A 16,400-nucleotide genomic window follows, 5' to 3' on the forward strand; every position below is an offset into this window, starting at 1 on the left:
TCCACCAGGGACGGCCACGGGCGTGGGACGGCGCCCAGGCGCAACGCCAGTCGCTCCACGTGGGAAGGAAGGGAAGCGGAGGGGCACCGCCGAGGGCCCAGCTGCGCGGTTCCACGTGGCTGCGAGGAGGGGGTGATCCCAGCGGAGTGGGGCCGCCCAGCCGGGGACGAGCCTTTCCCAGCTCCTGCTGGCGCTGCGCTTCCCTTGTTATTGTCCCCTCCCCGGTCCGGCCGCTTCCCCTAGTTTCCAACTTCGTACGGCCGAAAGAGGCCGGTTCCCTCCGGGCGCCCCCCTCCTCCTTCCCCTTCCTTTCTTCCTCGCGGCGTCTGCTTGCACTTTGGAGCCGATCCACTAATCCCCGAGAGAGCCTGTGTGTAGGGACGAGGCTCTCCGGGGGGCGAGGCCGGCCCATGTGGGTTTGTGTCATTGGTTTGCAAAAAGAGACCCCGCCTATTGCCCAGCAGGGGGAAAAAAAGGCAGCAGCCAGCGAGCGAGCCGAGCGAGCAAGCGAGCCCCTACCTTCCCCAGCCACTCCGCGCGCAGGCGGGGAGGCCGGCGCCGAGCAGCGCGGGGCTGGAGCTGCCGCCGCCAAGGACTTTTTTGGGGGCGGCTTTTAACGGAGCCTCGTTGAAATTCTCACCCGCCTCGCGCCGGCGAAGGAGTCAGTCCTGGGGCTGCGGCTGCCCCCGTCCCCACTTGGAGCAGCAGCCGCTCGCAGGAGGAGGAGGAGGGGATTAAGTTTGTGCGTGTGTCATTTTAAGGTGGATCTCAGGCAGCAGGAGCCCTGGAGAGAGCGACCGCGAGAGGAGGCGATCGATACAGGGAGAGATGCGGCGCTGAGAGGAGCAGGAGGCGGCGGCGGCGATTAGCTGGGGGGGCTCCGCTCCCTGTGGATATTTGGAGGCGAGGCAGAGGTAAGGGGGTACAGGCAATGGAAGGCTGAGCTGTGTGTGCGCTCGCGCCCTACCTGCAGTCCTAATGTGCGCGCCCGCGGCGGTGTCCATGTGTTTTCGCTTCACTGCGCCACGCAGAGCGGAGGGGGAAAAAGGACAAGGGAAGCCTGAAATCTGAGGACATCTTTGGTCGTACCCCCCCCCCCCCCCCCCCCGCTCTGCAGTCCGCTCGGAGAGAGCCGCTGCTACGCGCCTCTGTTTACAACACCCCGGAGGCGAGGCGGCGGGGTTTGCCGTCCTAGACGCTCGGAGGATGCAAAACTACCAGGTCCAATTAGACCCGGCGGGGTGGGGGAGGAGGGCGTATGACAAATATGTCCCCGTGCCCGGGGTGCGTGCGCGCGGTCGGAGTGTTACTCTGCCCAGTATTGTCTTGCCTTGCAACAGCGCCGGCTGCGCGCAGCGCCCGGCGCCCCATCGTGCACGTATGCGCCGCCGAGTTCGGAGCCCGCCCGGGGAGCCAGCCGGAGAGCGAGTTGCAGCCGGCCGCGGTAGTGTGTGTTTTTGTTCGGCGGCGGGAACGGGAGAAGGACCCCTGGTTAAATTGCTGCTCTCGTCCTCTTCCGACCCCCACCTCCCTCCCCCGAGCTCCCGGAGCAGCCGGGGAGTAAGTGAAAGACGTTGAAGGAGGTGAAGTGGAAACCTTTTGTTGTGCTGCGCTCCGCATTGTTGACTTAGTGCCGAGTGTGATGGACAACATCTGCCAGCAGATTAGCCGGGTCGCCCTCCGTTTGCAGGGCTGCCAAAGTCTCGGCCAAGAGAGGGGAGGGGGAGGGTGGGGACAGGGGTGGAGAGAGGTTTCTCGCTCGGCTCCGACGCAGCCTGGGACTTCCTCCTCGGCCCGCCCCTGGAGCCGGCTCCTCCAGCCCCCTCTCCTCGTGCGCCGGCCGTGGCGCCCCCCCGCCCCCCGCCGCGGTCGGAAAGTTTGCCCGCTGGAAGAGGCAGCCGCGATGCTAACAATGGCAGAGTTGGGCTCGCGGTGGGCGTGGCGCGCGGCGGCCGCTGTCGGCAGAACCCGCCGGGAGCGTCCTGCAAGGGTGGGGGTGAGGCTTTGCCGGCGGAGCGGGCCGGAGTTGATAAAACAAATACTCCCGGAGTGTGTGTGGGGGGAGGGGGCAATCCGAGCCACTGGGGGGGCGGGGAACGCGGTTCATAGGCGTGGGCATTTGGGACTCGGGCTTGTTGGGTGGAGGTTTGGCAGTCCGAGAGAGTCACATCCAGCCAGCATCCTTGCGGGCGGGCGGGCGGGGCTGGATTAAAAAACTTCTTTCCCGGGAAGCCTCCAGATTAATTTCCTTGCAGCCTAATGCAGCAATTCTTGCCTCTTGTGGAACGATTGGGAAGCTGGTGCTCCAGGGTAGAGCCGACCCAAACCTCCCGAAGCCTGGAGTGGGGCTGTTTGCAGAAGGGTTCTGTAGGAGCTCCACGTTCAGCCTTTCCGGTGGGCTGTGTGTGTCAGTTTGTGGCTCACCTTTGCTGTGCTGTCTCTGTGTTATTGGAGAAGCGATCATAATTGTTTGGTGTGGAATACCTCTAGCTGTCCATCTCCAGCAGTCCCAGCAACCATCTTTCCAGGCTCTTGGCATACACATTAAGTGTAGTTTTTCAGAACGAGATGCTTGAATGCGTTGGGAGAAGGTTTTTCACCTTTTTTGAGAAATAGCGCACTGAAGACTCAAAGTGCAATTCAGTCACTGTCACAATTAATCTGGATACATTAGCATTTCTGTTTATCTATAATATACACCTTTCAGAGGGAAGCAAAATTACTGCATTTGCTTCATTGACCCTTTTTTTTGGTACTGCAACACCAAAGTTTGTGTGTAGTTTTGTACAGTAGAAAATGCTTTCTGTCACTGCACACTCAGGTTCATCGTTATTTGAACTATGTTCCACACAAGATTTACTTGCATTTTGTTTTTCTTGTGTGTACTCAGTGCATTTATAGTCCTAGGAGAAAGTGCATCTTTTTTTTTCCGCCCATGGAGATAAAATAATCTTTGCACAGTAAAATATCATTTTAGTTTTTTTTTTTTCTGTTGCTCAGGGTTGCTGGTTGTATATATGGAGCTTTGACTTTCTTAATATCACACTTTAAAACAAAATTGTGTCTTGGAGCATTTACAGAGCAACAGTATGTAAATGTATGCTGATTAAAGATAGTTACTCTATAATTCAGCTTGAATGAGGTTATTCTTTTAACAAAACTTACTAGACGTACAGCTGACATAAAGAATGGTCTGTTGTTTTTCAACAAGATCGCACCCTTAAGGTAAATCCTGGATGAGGTTCATATACTGTGCTTTGCCTGATACTGTAAGGAAGATGAAGATTTCTAAGTAGAAATAAGACAAGTAATTTCTTCTTTCAAATATATTTAGAGTTGCTTGTAAAGTTGCGTGGAGACAACGAATACATGTAAGCCATAACTAGGCCTCTTAATTTTTCACACATGATCAAATATAGCATGATAAAACAAAACAAACAAACATTTGTGGCTCTATAATGCACTGAAGTTCATTTTATACATGTTGTTCATATATGTTTGGTACCATTAGTGAAATAAATAGAATAACAGATGTCCAGCACTTTTTAACCATTGTGACCAGTTATTTCTATAAGGAGGGAGATTTATCAATTGTTATTAAAGTGTGGTTATTGAAGATTTGTAGAAAAATATCCTTTTTTAGCTTATGCAAGCTTAGTGAGTAAAATAAATGGCAGACAAGGTGTCTACTGACAGAATATTTTTGTTCACTAGATAAGGGTGGTGCCTGCTTTACCATTCTTTCAAGCCTGAATGAGCAAACTTTTTATGTTGGGACCCACTTTTCATTCCTGCAGTTAGCAGGACCCCTCTTCCCCTCTTCTATCAAATGTAATCCAAACCAATGGAACTTTCAGTTATGTTCATACAAAAAAAAAAAACCCTTTTGGCACATGTAAGAAAATAAGTTTGTAGAATGTAAAAACTTTATTAATTGATATAGAAATGTGAATACACAGACATAAAAACAGTAACAGATTTCAATCTTTTTTAAAGAGATGGATGAGCCTGAGACTCAGCAGCTGATCATGCTGTGTCCACCCTTCTGAAATTTCATGCTCTCCTGAGAGGGTCCACTCCGCGCTTTTTGCACCCCTGCTTTAAAGGTGACTTCAGCAAGAAAAACTGAGGAAAGTCTTATTACAGGAGTGTGTGTTCAGAATATTATAAGGCATTTATGATTTTACAGTTGATTTTTTTAACACAAGTATGTCACTTATTCATACAGTAGTAAAAATTTATTTCTAGTGATTTGTGTTTGTAATCCTTTAGTACCACAAAGCTAATTTGTCTTCAAATTTAATAGTGTTTCCAAAATGAAGTGTTTTTTGTACCAATAGCTTTTTCACCTTAAATAAGGGCTTGTGTATTTTTATTACTTAACTTCTCATCAGAGGGGAGGCATAAAGTGGCTGTAAATGGTAGCGTATGACATCTTACTAATAAGTGAGATAGTCGATAAAAAACTTGTATTAATGCACAGCAATATTTTTATACAGGAGCTTTTAGTTTTAGTGGCTTTTGTAAAACACCTGTTTGTCATTAGTGAGGTTATAGGGGTTTGCTTTCAAGGTTTTGCAAATGTGTATGAATTAGTAAAAATTATTATTTTTGTGGTTGTGTCTTCACTTTCTTATATCATCAGTGGCTATGTCTTGAGTTATGGTTTTAGAATCAATTATGGTTTATCACATGAGGGATTTCAAATGTACACATTTAGAAAAAGAGTGCAGTTATATTTTAAAAAATTAAATTTAAACCATGGAGTTTACAAATTAAATTATTTGTCAGCATAGGGAATATTTTTCATATGAAACTTAATAATGTAATGCTATTTTTCTTTTAAAGGATGAATTCATGCCTTACAATCAAACAAAAAAGCTTTTAAAACTAGTTTTCTTGTGGCATGTGCGGCTGAATCTGCTCTCTCACAGAGTGACAGTTTGCAGGGATGTAGCACCAGAATGCTATTTGTTAACAGTGCATTCCTATCATGAGTCAGTTTTTAAGGCAAAGTTGTACCCTTTGCACTATGCTTTTCCTAAATGGAAAATTTCTAAAGGCATTTACAGTAACGATAGAATGGTGGCACTAGCTTTCATTTTTAACACTGTCATTTCAATGTAGAGAAGTTGTCACCATAATATATGTGACCATGCTCTGGTCCTGGTGTTAATAATCTTTGTACCAGTAAAAACAGCCATCTAAATGTAGTTTGTACTAGATACTGGCAACAAATATGCAATCATTAGGTTTGTGGCTAGTGAAGGAAACTTGTCTGACAGTCTGGGATACAGTTGAAATAACACTTCAGCTAATAGTTCTGTAAGAGTTTTATAAAAGAGTTTGTTAAAATAAAGTGATTGAGTCAGGATTTGCTTTACCCATACGAAAGGGTGAGTTAATTTTAACTAAAAGTGACAAAAGTACAATACATTTTTGGATGGTTTCTACTAGCCATGAAAGTTAGTTAGAAACTTAAATTGCACAAGAGTGATTAAAATACACTCCTATTAACCTACTCCACCGAAACAGATCTTTCCTTTGATTCTAATTTTAATGGAATATATGAAAAAACTGGGCAAAAACTCATTTCTAATGTATGCACAGCTTCATTTGTGAAAAAGCATATGATTATTTGCTAGAGTTTCAGAATAATATTCTGAAGTGTTCAAGGTTTCTTTAATTCCTGATTTAATGGAGACTAACCAAAGGTGATCAGTGGCTTTTCAATGATAACGTTCTTAATATAGAGCCCATCCTGGGTCCCACTGAAGTCTACATTCCCTGTGGATTTTTAATAGAAGGATCAGGCCCTTTTCGTCCCAGCTGTACATCCAATATAAATTCATATTTGTCATTTAACTGTGTAAATTACTGTTCCACTTAGGGCATTCCGCTTTTAGGCTCTGAAAGGAGAAATGACATAAGGATTCACAAAACAATACAGAAGGGAGAGAGCAGGGCTATTGTTAGCATGGAATGTGCACAGCAGAAAACAAGGGGCAGTTTATTCCCATTTCATCCCATCTGTAGGGAATGAGGTGAAATCCTGGTTCCAGTGGAGTGTTTGCCACTGACTTCAGTGGGACAGGATTCCACTCTAAGTGTTTTTTTGTACAGTAAACTCATATCCAGCAGCCCTGCAACTGGGAGGTTGCTGGATATTCAGATATTCTGGATGATAGAGAGATATACCTTGCAATGCATAACATTAAAGCAAAACAAGATGAGATATTAAGAAACAAACAAATGTATGCACTTTATTTACTTTATCTGCCAACAATGGTAGTATTGTACACTCTAAACTTATACTGTATTTATTTGCATTTACTTTCACTATACTGTACTTACAGAATATGTAACTAAAATTGATTTATGGTTAAAATGTCAGTTTTTTGAGAGTTCTGGATGATAGGATGGTGGATACGAAAGAGTTTACTGTATGATGTTAGCTGACACTTTAAATTGTGATTCCAAACACTCTTCCATATGGGTAGTCCTTAATGAACTTGAAACAAACTTGTCTCTTATTCCTTCTTGTGTATTTCCATTGCAGTCAGTGGTATTTTTCCAGTGGTAGAGAGGAAAAGTAAAAAGAGACTGAGTTTTTTAAGGCTAAGGCTGAAAAAAGAAAGTTAAAGATAAAAGGAAAATATCCTGTATGAAATGAAAGTCACTGAATTGAGGCCTTGAACAAGGTGAGGAAGTTTGCACTTCGTTCCATGCTGTTATTTAGCTTTATTTACCCCTAAATGTCTTCTAAGAGGCCAGTAAGCAGTGCAAGTATTGGCAATACTGCTAGATAATATTGTCCTCCTGTGATCCAGCAAATTGTCTTGTTCCGCACTGGTCAGGTCCTGAGGGTCTGGACTAGAGAGGTTCAACCTGTACACTACTTTTTCAGGAGATCATCAGCATCTCTTTGAAGTCTCATTAGTTCATGGTTGGGCAGTGCTTTGAAAAGTAAACATGGCTGTAAAAATTATATTGTCTGTCAGTCACATCCCTGTCCCAGTGCACTCACTGAGCAATTGGGTCGTAAGATGTATGCTGCCATTTGTGGGCAATGGGAGAGAACCCTCTTCCATTTTCCCAGGCCATGGAGCCCTCCATCAAAGACCAGTGGCCATGCAACTTTTGGGCATCTTTGGGTTTGTGTGGCTGCACATTCGCTAGACTCTGTTTCCAGTTCCTTTTCCCCCTATCCAGGGTGAACAAGTGACCTGCTCCTGTAGATTACAGGATGTTTGCATACCTATGTCACCTCTGCCAAACAGTCATTGAACAGTATGGGTTATGTTGTGTTCAGATCCATTTGTGCCTTGAAATTGGGGGTTGGGTGTGAATTTCTGCCTCTGTGCTACCTTTAAATCCCTGCTTGCACCAGCTGTGTTGAAACTTCTGGATAAACTTTGTTCCCTTCATGTTACAAATTATGTGGCTGGTTTTGGTTGAGTAACTTGGTCTTTGAAGGGTCGTCTTACAGATAGAATTGGTTGAAAGAAATTAATGGTTGGGGAGAAATGTTGGTGGAAACACTGGCAAATCTGACGTCATTTTGTGTTCTGTTGCATTTTGTACATGTCTGGTATTTGTTTTTTGAATTTTTCCACAGACTTATTTTCAAAAATTAATTTAATTTAAAATTAGAACACTTTTGAGGAGGAAATACCACTATGGCCATGTCTACACGAGCCCCAAACTTCGAAATGGCCACACAAATGGCCATTTCGAAGTTTACTAATGAAGCGCTGAAATGCAAATTCAGCGCTTCATTAGCATGCGGGCAGCCACGGCGCTTCAAAATTGATGCGGCTCGCCGCCGCGCGGCTCGTCCTGACGAGGCTCCTTTTCGAAAGGACCCCGCCTACTTCAAAGTCCCCTTATTCCCTTTTCCTTTCGAAAAGGAGCCCTGTCAGGACGAGCCACGCAGCAGCGAGCCGCGTCAATTTCGAAGTGCTGCAGCCGCCCGCATGCTAATGAAGCTCTGAATATGCCTTTCAGCGCTTCATTAGTAAACTTCGAAATGGCCATTTGAGTGGCCTTTTCAAAGTTTGGGGCTCGTGTAGATGTAGCCTATGTGACTAGGCTGACTAGGTAGACAGTTTGCACTTAGCTATGAATTTTTTCAGAGGTTAACAATGGTTAGATATGCTGTTTTGGTTAGGACCTATCTCAGTTAGTAAACTGACATTTTCACGTGCATGCTGTATATCTCATGAACAGAAAAACTACTCTAAACTGCATTACTGGTTTCTCTCCAGCAGCAAAGCTGTGCTGACCCAGTGGATATCTATTAATGGTGTACCAGTTGCTTCTCTCTGCTCTTAGTGTAACAGTTTGCATAAAAAATAAACAGAGAAATATTTTTTCCATACAGCCGTATCTTTAATAGCTGCATTAAGCTGCAAAACTTTGCTTGTACAACTTCTATCAGTTCTGACCTATAAATAACAGAAATTGTATGTGTATCAAGTGTTTCAGGTAGTTGTAATATAGTATTTTAGATAGTGTATGGGTATCAGGAGACCTGTATTGTAATCCAACTGGTGTACTTTATTTGCTCTGTCATCTTGTTAGTCACTCGTTCAGATTCTGTCTGTCTCATGGGTTGGTTTAAACTTAAGTTCATTGTCTACTATATAATTTGAGGTACTTAACAATAGTAAAAGTTTGTGACGTGTCTGGACCTTCCCAGGTGCCCGTTTCAATGTACGAACATTTGTGTGTCACTTGGGGGCAGATGTGTAAGGAATACCCAGACTATCCTTTACAAACGTGAAGTATCTTGAATTATTAATTCAGAGTAAAACAAAACAAAAGGAAAAAACCCTCCATTGTAGACACACACACTGTCTACGTTCAGGTGCGACGTTATTGGGCCCTGATGTCAACTGGGGCTTATTGGTGTTACTGTAATATAAATAATAAGGTGGGTTTAGTTCCCAAAGGACGTTTCTGACTCTTGACTTCAATGGAAACTTGGCTTCCCTGAGCCATGCAGCCTCAAGCTCTGCGTACTGCTGTAAGTATACATGTTCTGCATTCCATTATGGGCTCCACAGAACACTGTACTCTTGCATGCGTCCCTTTTGGGTGGGTGGACTGGTGTTAGCAGGGCATTGGGCCCCAGGTTGGACAGATGTAGTGAACTGTGAAATTGTATACAGTAAACCCTCCAGAAGCGTGATTTCAATTTGCGCTTAACTCCCATTAATGTGAGTTAAGTGCAAATTGAAACTGCCCCCGCCCCCCACCCACAGGTGCCCAGCGGGCACGCAGCTGCTTGTGGTGTGGTTTCTCCCAGCTGGGAGAAGCTGGAGGGCTGAGTGGCTGCCTCCGCCACATCCCATAGCTGGGGGAAGCCGGCCGCTGGAGCCAGCGGCCGTACAGCTTCTCCCAGCCAGGGGAAGCGGGTGGCTGGAATGGCAGCGGAGCACAGCTGTTCCTCGGTTTCCCCCAGCTGGAGGAAGCTGTGGAGCAGCAGAGCTCTGCAGAGGCTCCAGGTGCCCGCTCCTCCAGCCAGGGGATTTCTGGGGATCTCCCCAATGCCCCCAATTTATGCAAAAATTGATTTACAGTGAGCTTTCCCAGGATGCAACCTCTGCGTAAATCGAGGGATTACGGTACTTGGAAAAGTGGCTTCAGACATGTAGGTGAGAAAATTTTGTGTCTCTTAAGTCTTGCGAAGCCACCATTTTAAAGATTTTTTTTTTTTTTCATTCTGATATCCAGCTTTTGGAAGGAGTGAAAGTAAACGCTAGGCAGAAATAAATGCTGTTTGCAGACAGAAATGTAAATTCAGTTAAAAAATTTACAAAAATCAATAAAAGAATTTAATAAGTCAATTTTTAGGTTTATTTGTTTGAAACAAAGTTCCCTTGACTCAAAAACACAGAACCAGGGCAGCAGCTGTGACAAAGATCATGCACAGTTTGAGCCTTGTGTTCCAGTGGCTCCCCGTGCGGGCTCTGGGCAAAAGGGTCCAGCTTCACAGAGCCAGTTGAAAGACTGGAGGCTCCTAGCATCACCCTCTCTCCGAACATCCTTTCTGACAAAGGACATTGTCTCGTCTGAGCAGAAGTGTGAAAGGCACCAGAGGGTTGCTGTTAGAGATTAAAACAAATAGATGTTGGAATAACTCCCATGATTTGATTTTCAGATACTGGACTCCAGAGTTGCTCTAATATGTATGAACTTGTGTAATGTAGTCGAAGAATCAGTTGCTATTTATTTGTGCCAGTGCGTACCAGTTATTACTTAACTAGACCCCTGAAGCGCAGTGTGGTTAGAGAACAAGTGCAGTGAAGACATCATGTTTATGAGAAGCCAAGTGCTTTAATGTGACTGGGAATGATGTGGAATGAGTCTGTTACTAAAAATAACTATTATTAAATGGATGTCAGCAGCAAGCCTGACAATGGTGGGGGCGGAGGGGGCAAATGGGAGCAGTTGTGTTTGGAGGCCAGTAATTCAGAAAGGCCACGGGTCCTTTACATTGGAGCTGGAGTGCTGGGCAGCTCTCGGGGCCGGCTGGGGTTGGGGGCAGCGTGGCATGGTCCAGGCAGTACTGAAGGCTGGCTGCTCCCAGCCCTGACCCTTCTGCCCAAGGTTCTGTCCCTTTTGAGAGTGCAAACCTCCCCCAGCCCCGCCTTGCCAAGAGCCCAGCAAATCTATTGCTCCCTGGCTGTCAGATACATATTTTAGGGCCTAATTCAGTCCTGAAAATACAGCTCTCTTCTGTTTTGAGCAAGTCTGCACAAAGCCCCAGGAGACTCCAGAATTAGCCTACCTGAATTTGCTTAGGCCGTGTCTCCATTTCCAAGCTTTCAGTGATGCGCATAGCTGTACCCATGCTGCTGTACAGTGCTCATGTAACTGCATTTTGCTAAAGGGAGAGCTTTCTCCCATCAACATCATACAGCCAGCTCAATGAGTGGTGGCACTTGTGCTGGCAGGTGAGCATTTCCCACTGACATAGTGCTATGCAAAAGTGCTTATGCTGGCAAAAGGTATGTAACTCGGAGGTGTTTTTTCACACCTATGAGTGACAAATTTTCACAGACATAAGTGCTAGACTAGATGTGGCCTAAGTCCTCTAATGGGTATGATATATAATATTTTATGTTTAGGAGTTCATGTCTGCAGGGAGGCGAAAGGAAAAAATGACTAGACGTATATGTCTTGAACATACATTTGGTTGTTGACTTTGAGAGGTGTGTTAGGTGCAAAAGGAGTGCAGAATCAGACCATAAAAAAGTTATTGAGAAGAGATGGAAATCTAATGCTCATAGCAAAATTTTACAACTGGCTACATTAAGTCTCTGTGTTATCATTAAAGGCGGGAAATGATCCTATATAACAGAAATTATAGAAGTTCTGCACTGCATTGCTAGTTAGTTTTGTATGTTCTCGTTTCTCCATTCCATTATGGCGATGATGAGAGGTATACTTGTCTGTATTTTATGGAGTTTGACTTGAAGAAACTCTTCCCTTGATGAAAAATATGCATTAGCTCTAGTTTGTTGTTATCAGTTGCAAGAATAATAACAATTCTGCATAAACAAGAGGGTTCACTCGCTTTTTGCAGAATTTATTGTCCCTTTCTGTTGTCTGCCTGGCTACATCTACACTATGAAATAAAATTGATTTTTTTATACATTTGACTTTTTAACCTCAATCTTATAAACTTCAAGTTAATTGTCCACAACCGTTCTGGGAAGATGACTTACCATTTGTCCTTGTTGACTTACTGCATCTCCATTGCCTTATCCAAGTTTGACTGCATGAGCAGTGCATTGTGGGTACTATCCCGCAGTGCTTTAGCCCTATTGCATTCCGGGACTTTTGTACCACTAGGTTGTATGGGTGAAAAAAATTGCTGCAGTTGCTTTTGGGTGTTTGATGTCACTATGCCAGAATACAAAGCACTCACCAAGAATTCAGAGCACCCACTAACTGTGAAAACAAATGAGAAATCGCGCCATTTTCTCTGGCACAGCGCTAGCACAAGCATGGATCCTTGAATGCTTCAAGTTGTTGCACGGGCCACCAAATTGCTTTCCACGGTGTTATAATATTGACCTTAGCGCACCCTAAAATCGACCTAATGGTGTTTACTGTGAAGGCAGTGACATTGTAAAATCGAGCTAACTGCCTTAAAATCAACTTTATCATGTACTGTTGACGTAGCTGTTTGTGTTTATCTAAAGCAAAGTGTGTGCATTTGTATGTGTCTGAAGCTGGTGCAGAACAAAGTGTTCTCAGAATGTAGAACTTGTAGGTTATATTTTCTGAATAATGTTTTTAATTAAAATTGGCTTTCAGAGCCTTGTTTTAGTGACCATGTCATGGTGACGAGTGAGTTTACCACTCCTGTACATCAGCCCAATATCAGAGTGTTCATCCTGCATTTAATGTTGGCTTTTCATCATCAGTAGAAAGGTAATCTGTAACTATCTTTTTGGGGTGGGGATTTTGTTTGTATTTTCTAAACAAAGGGGCAGCAGGTCTTGTGTGAAGGAAAGAGCTAATGGAGAATAAGAGATTAGGCTATGGAAAGAGTGCCCAGTATAGGCAGGACAAGGAAGGAACTGAGAATAGTGAGTTTCTTCCCCACCCAACCAACTTCAAAGAGAGAGCAAGGGAGAGCACCCCATTCCTATCAACAGCCAACGGGGTGGATGGGAGTATTGACTTTGCCCATCAGCTAGGAGCAGAGCTTTCCTCTCCTGTGTGAGGAGGAAAGAGTTGACAGTGACTTGTCCTCCTGTGAGTGACAAAGCCTGGGCAGTAGAGAGCCTTAGTTACCAAGAGTGGGGATAGATCCCTTCCCTCTTTTCCATCAGCTTAGTGGGAGACGGTAGAAGGCCTTGCTGTCTGTTTCCTGTTGCTCTTCTGGGATGCTCTTTCTCTGCCTTTCCCCTCCCAACCAGCTGCAGGAGGAAACTCTCTAGGGAATTGTTTTGGCAAGCCCCTGTCTGAGATCCCAAGCGCTATAGAATTGAACTCTGGCTGACTGATTATGCATTGCTGTTGTAAAGTATTCAGCTGGTGTTAAGACTTTTATGCTTCCCGTTGTATGCATAGAAGGGGAAGTCCCAGGGCTCATATTTGAAATGTGTCTGCCAAACCGCACAGCCCTACTAATGCCTGATTTTCTGTTTCAGAGGAGCTTTGTTTTTGATATTGAGCAGAGAGTCGACCTGCCCTGCTGCTCAGGGAGGATTTGTGGGGTGCTGTGGGGGAATAAGGCAGGATAATTATAAAAAAAGCAGACTAGAGTTCTAGTACGTACAGATACTTTTCATGGCGTAACCTTAAGAATGTGGCATGAACTGGCAAAAGGCAGGAACATCAGCATTATAGCTGAAATTCAGTCTCTAACCCCTCCCTGCTGTGTCTAGTTATTTCAGAGGTCTCTGAACAGTGGGTGATTATTATTATTTTTTTTTAAATATGCCATATATGCTGCAACACCCAGTGCAAACATGGTAGGTTAACAACAGGTTTCCTTCTTCCCTGCTTTCTTGGCTTTTATCAATTTGCTGTTTAGTTTTATCCGTGTGTCTGTTCTTTATTTGGGTTACTTGGTAGAAGAATTTCTCTTTAAACCTGTGCAGCACTGAATACAAGAAACTTTCACAAGAAGTAATAAAAATAGATTTTTGCACTTTTGTGATGTAAAAACTTCTTGATGGGAATGGCATAGGGAGAGAATCGTATATCAGTTGGTAATTTGATCACAGGCCATATACCCCCATCAGAAATGAGCAAATATTTTAGCCCAAATATTAGGAGTTGTATTGAAAGTCAACAGGTCTAAACTAAAAGGTAGACTGATAAGCACCAAGATCGTCTACTTTCATATGTGCAAAAGTGTTTCATCTGATTTCTGCACTGTGGCAGAGTATCTGAAGCTTCTGTGGCTTGTGTATGTTTGCTGTATGCTTTAGCTGATGCCACTAGTACATACTGTATTTCTTACATATTCAAAAGATGCAGCACTCAAGGTGAGAGCTTCCATACCTGAAAGACAGAAAATGTTAGGTGTTAGAGTAACCTTGTTAAATATGGTTTTTCTCCTTCCTTTTATGGTATGTAATATATCATAATAGGGTCTTTCATTGTGTAATCTTGCAATGTATCTGAAACGCAGTAATACAAAATGTAGGTGATACTAAGATTGCAGAAAGAAGTGGAGTCCATTTGTATGTTACTGTATTATTTATACGCAGTCTGCCATATCACCCTTTTCTCAATGAGGCAATATCTACGCTATGAGTAGGGGAGGGGCCATTCCCATCTGTTACAGATATATAGGAAGTCCCCAGTTCATGAGTTGGTTGTGTCTCACAAGTTTGCAAGTCTGTTGTTTAGACCTTTGAACACATTTTCCCATAGATACAATGGCCGTGTCTACACTAGCCCAAAACTTCGAAATGGCCATGCAAATGGCCATTTTGAAATTTACTATGAAGCCCTGAGGTACATATTCAGCGCCTCATTAGAATGCCAGCAGCTGCGGCACTTCGAAATTGACGCGGCTCGCCGCTGCGTGGCTGGTCCAGACGGGGCTCCTTTTCGAGAGGACCCTGGGCAACTTCGAAATCCCCTTATTCCTAACAGCAGATAGGAGTAAGGGGATTTTGAAGTTGCCAGGGTCCTTTCAAAAAGGAGCTCCGTCTGGACCAGCCGCGTGGCGGCGAGCTGCGTCAATTTTGAAGTGCCACGGCTGCTGGCATTCTAATGAGGCGCTGAATATGTATCTCAGCAGTTCATTAGTAAACTTTGAAATGGCCATTTGCATGGTCATTTCGAAGTTTTAGGCTAGTGTAGACATAGCCAATGTTATTACTAGTAGTGAAGTTCCCAGGCTAGCTAACAAAAGCCCATATAACCCATAATGTAGGTGAGATACTGTGGCCAGCTCCAGCCCCCAACCCGCTGTGTCCTCGCAGGCTGTGCCCCATCTCTGCTCACCAGGAGGTGGTGAGTGGCCTGAGCATGGGCTGTAGGATTAGCTCCCTTGAGTACATCACATGCCCACAAGTTTTAGTTGGGTTTATACTTGGGGCTGCCAGCATGGCATCACCACTGACGCTGTCTGAGCTGCTGTGGCTACATTGCTGGTTTTAATTTGTTAGCTCAGATGTCTGGACAAGCTGGGTGTCTCACCCCAGCCTGTAGTGTAGATGTAGCCATACTAAAATAGTTATATGATCACAAACAGAGGCCTGTGGCATACCAAAAGTGTGTATTATATTGTGGTACAGAGGAACAGCATCTCTTTTTGTAGCATTAGAAACACAGATGTAATACTTGTGTCTTTTTTCCATACCATTCACTTTGTACAACAAATGGTGATACCGCAACATGTGCTTGCAAGGGGACAGTATTGAGATTAATGTAAGTACCTGACCACTTTCTCAATTTCCTAACTTTTTCACATTGATACTTCTCAGTTAGTGCTTTAAAAACAGGATTTTCCATATAGTGTCTTGTGAATTATTTGAAAAGCAAAAATGTGAAAAATAGACAAAAATGTTTTTGGTGGTGGAAGGGTGAAGAATAATCCTGCATTGGGGAGAGGTTCCATAAGAGCTGGAATGCAGTTGGAGGCTGATCCACAAAAAACGCCAGGTGTCTTCTCAGACTTTTTTTATCTTTTGTAAAGGTGTCCCCTCGAATCTAAACACAAACTGTGATCTATCATAGAGCACAAAATCTGATGCTGCAGTCACAGCCTGGGGTGGTCTGGCTGCAGGTGACTTTGTTGCTGTGGAATCCTAGGACAAACATGTCTCAGAAGCTGGAATCATGCTTAGTAGGTTTCCATAGAATAATGCAGAGATTCTGGACAAACCCAGGGATTCAGTACTTGGTTACTCGGCCAGATATCAAGCAGATAAAATTGTGAGGGTCTGAGCAAGTGATGGAAGGCTACATAGGAAAAAGACATGTTGAAGACAGAGAGCTAAGCCTCATGGTGCCACAGGATACACCCACGCTACGTCTGCACGAGAGGATTTTTCTGGCAAAACTGGGATTTTGTTGGAAAAACCTGTGAAGCATCTACATGCAAAATGTGCTTTGTCGACAGTCTGTTGGCAAAACTCGGCACCTCCACCAGCAGCATTAGACCTCTTTGAGTTCAGGCATAAGGTTGTTCTTGACAGTTTCCTGTCAATAAAACAGCCATGCAGACACTCTAGCGCTGGTCAGTTTCCTGGCTCCAGCAAGTGGAGGGGAGCCAGGCTGCCCTGTGGTTCCCATCTCCCTGCCACTCAAGATTTCAACTTGCATTATTGCAAGAAATGCATAAATTGAAATCATGTGATTCGGGGGTCTCCTGTAAATGGTTGACCTGGGCAATTAAAGGTCTGTCAGCCTGGTGT

General features: G+C 44.5%; 1 protein-coding gene across 2 annotated transcripts in view; it reads left to right on the forward strand.

The window, feature by feature from the left end:
• Positions 1–483: 483 nt before the first annotated feature.
• The window catches only part of CTBP2 (C-terminal binding protein 2), a 267,959-nt gene continuing 252,042 nt past the window's right edge, over positions 484–16,400 (forward strand). For both annotated transcript variants that reach the window (XM_075000485.1, XM_075000486.1), the window contains exon 1: positions 484–914. The gene's annotated coding sequence lies outside the window, so the exon portion shown is untranslated. The remainder of the gene's footprint in view (positions 915–16,400) is intronic.

Source organism: Carettochelys insculpta, chromosome 7 (genome assembly GCF_033958435.1).
Source record: "Carettochelys insculpta isolate YL-2023 chromosome 7, ASM3395843v1, whole genome shotgun sequence".
Classification (NCBI taxonomy): domain Eukaryota; kingdom Metazoa; phylum Chordata; order Testudines; family Carettochelyidae; genus Carettochelys; species Carettochelys insculpta.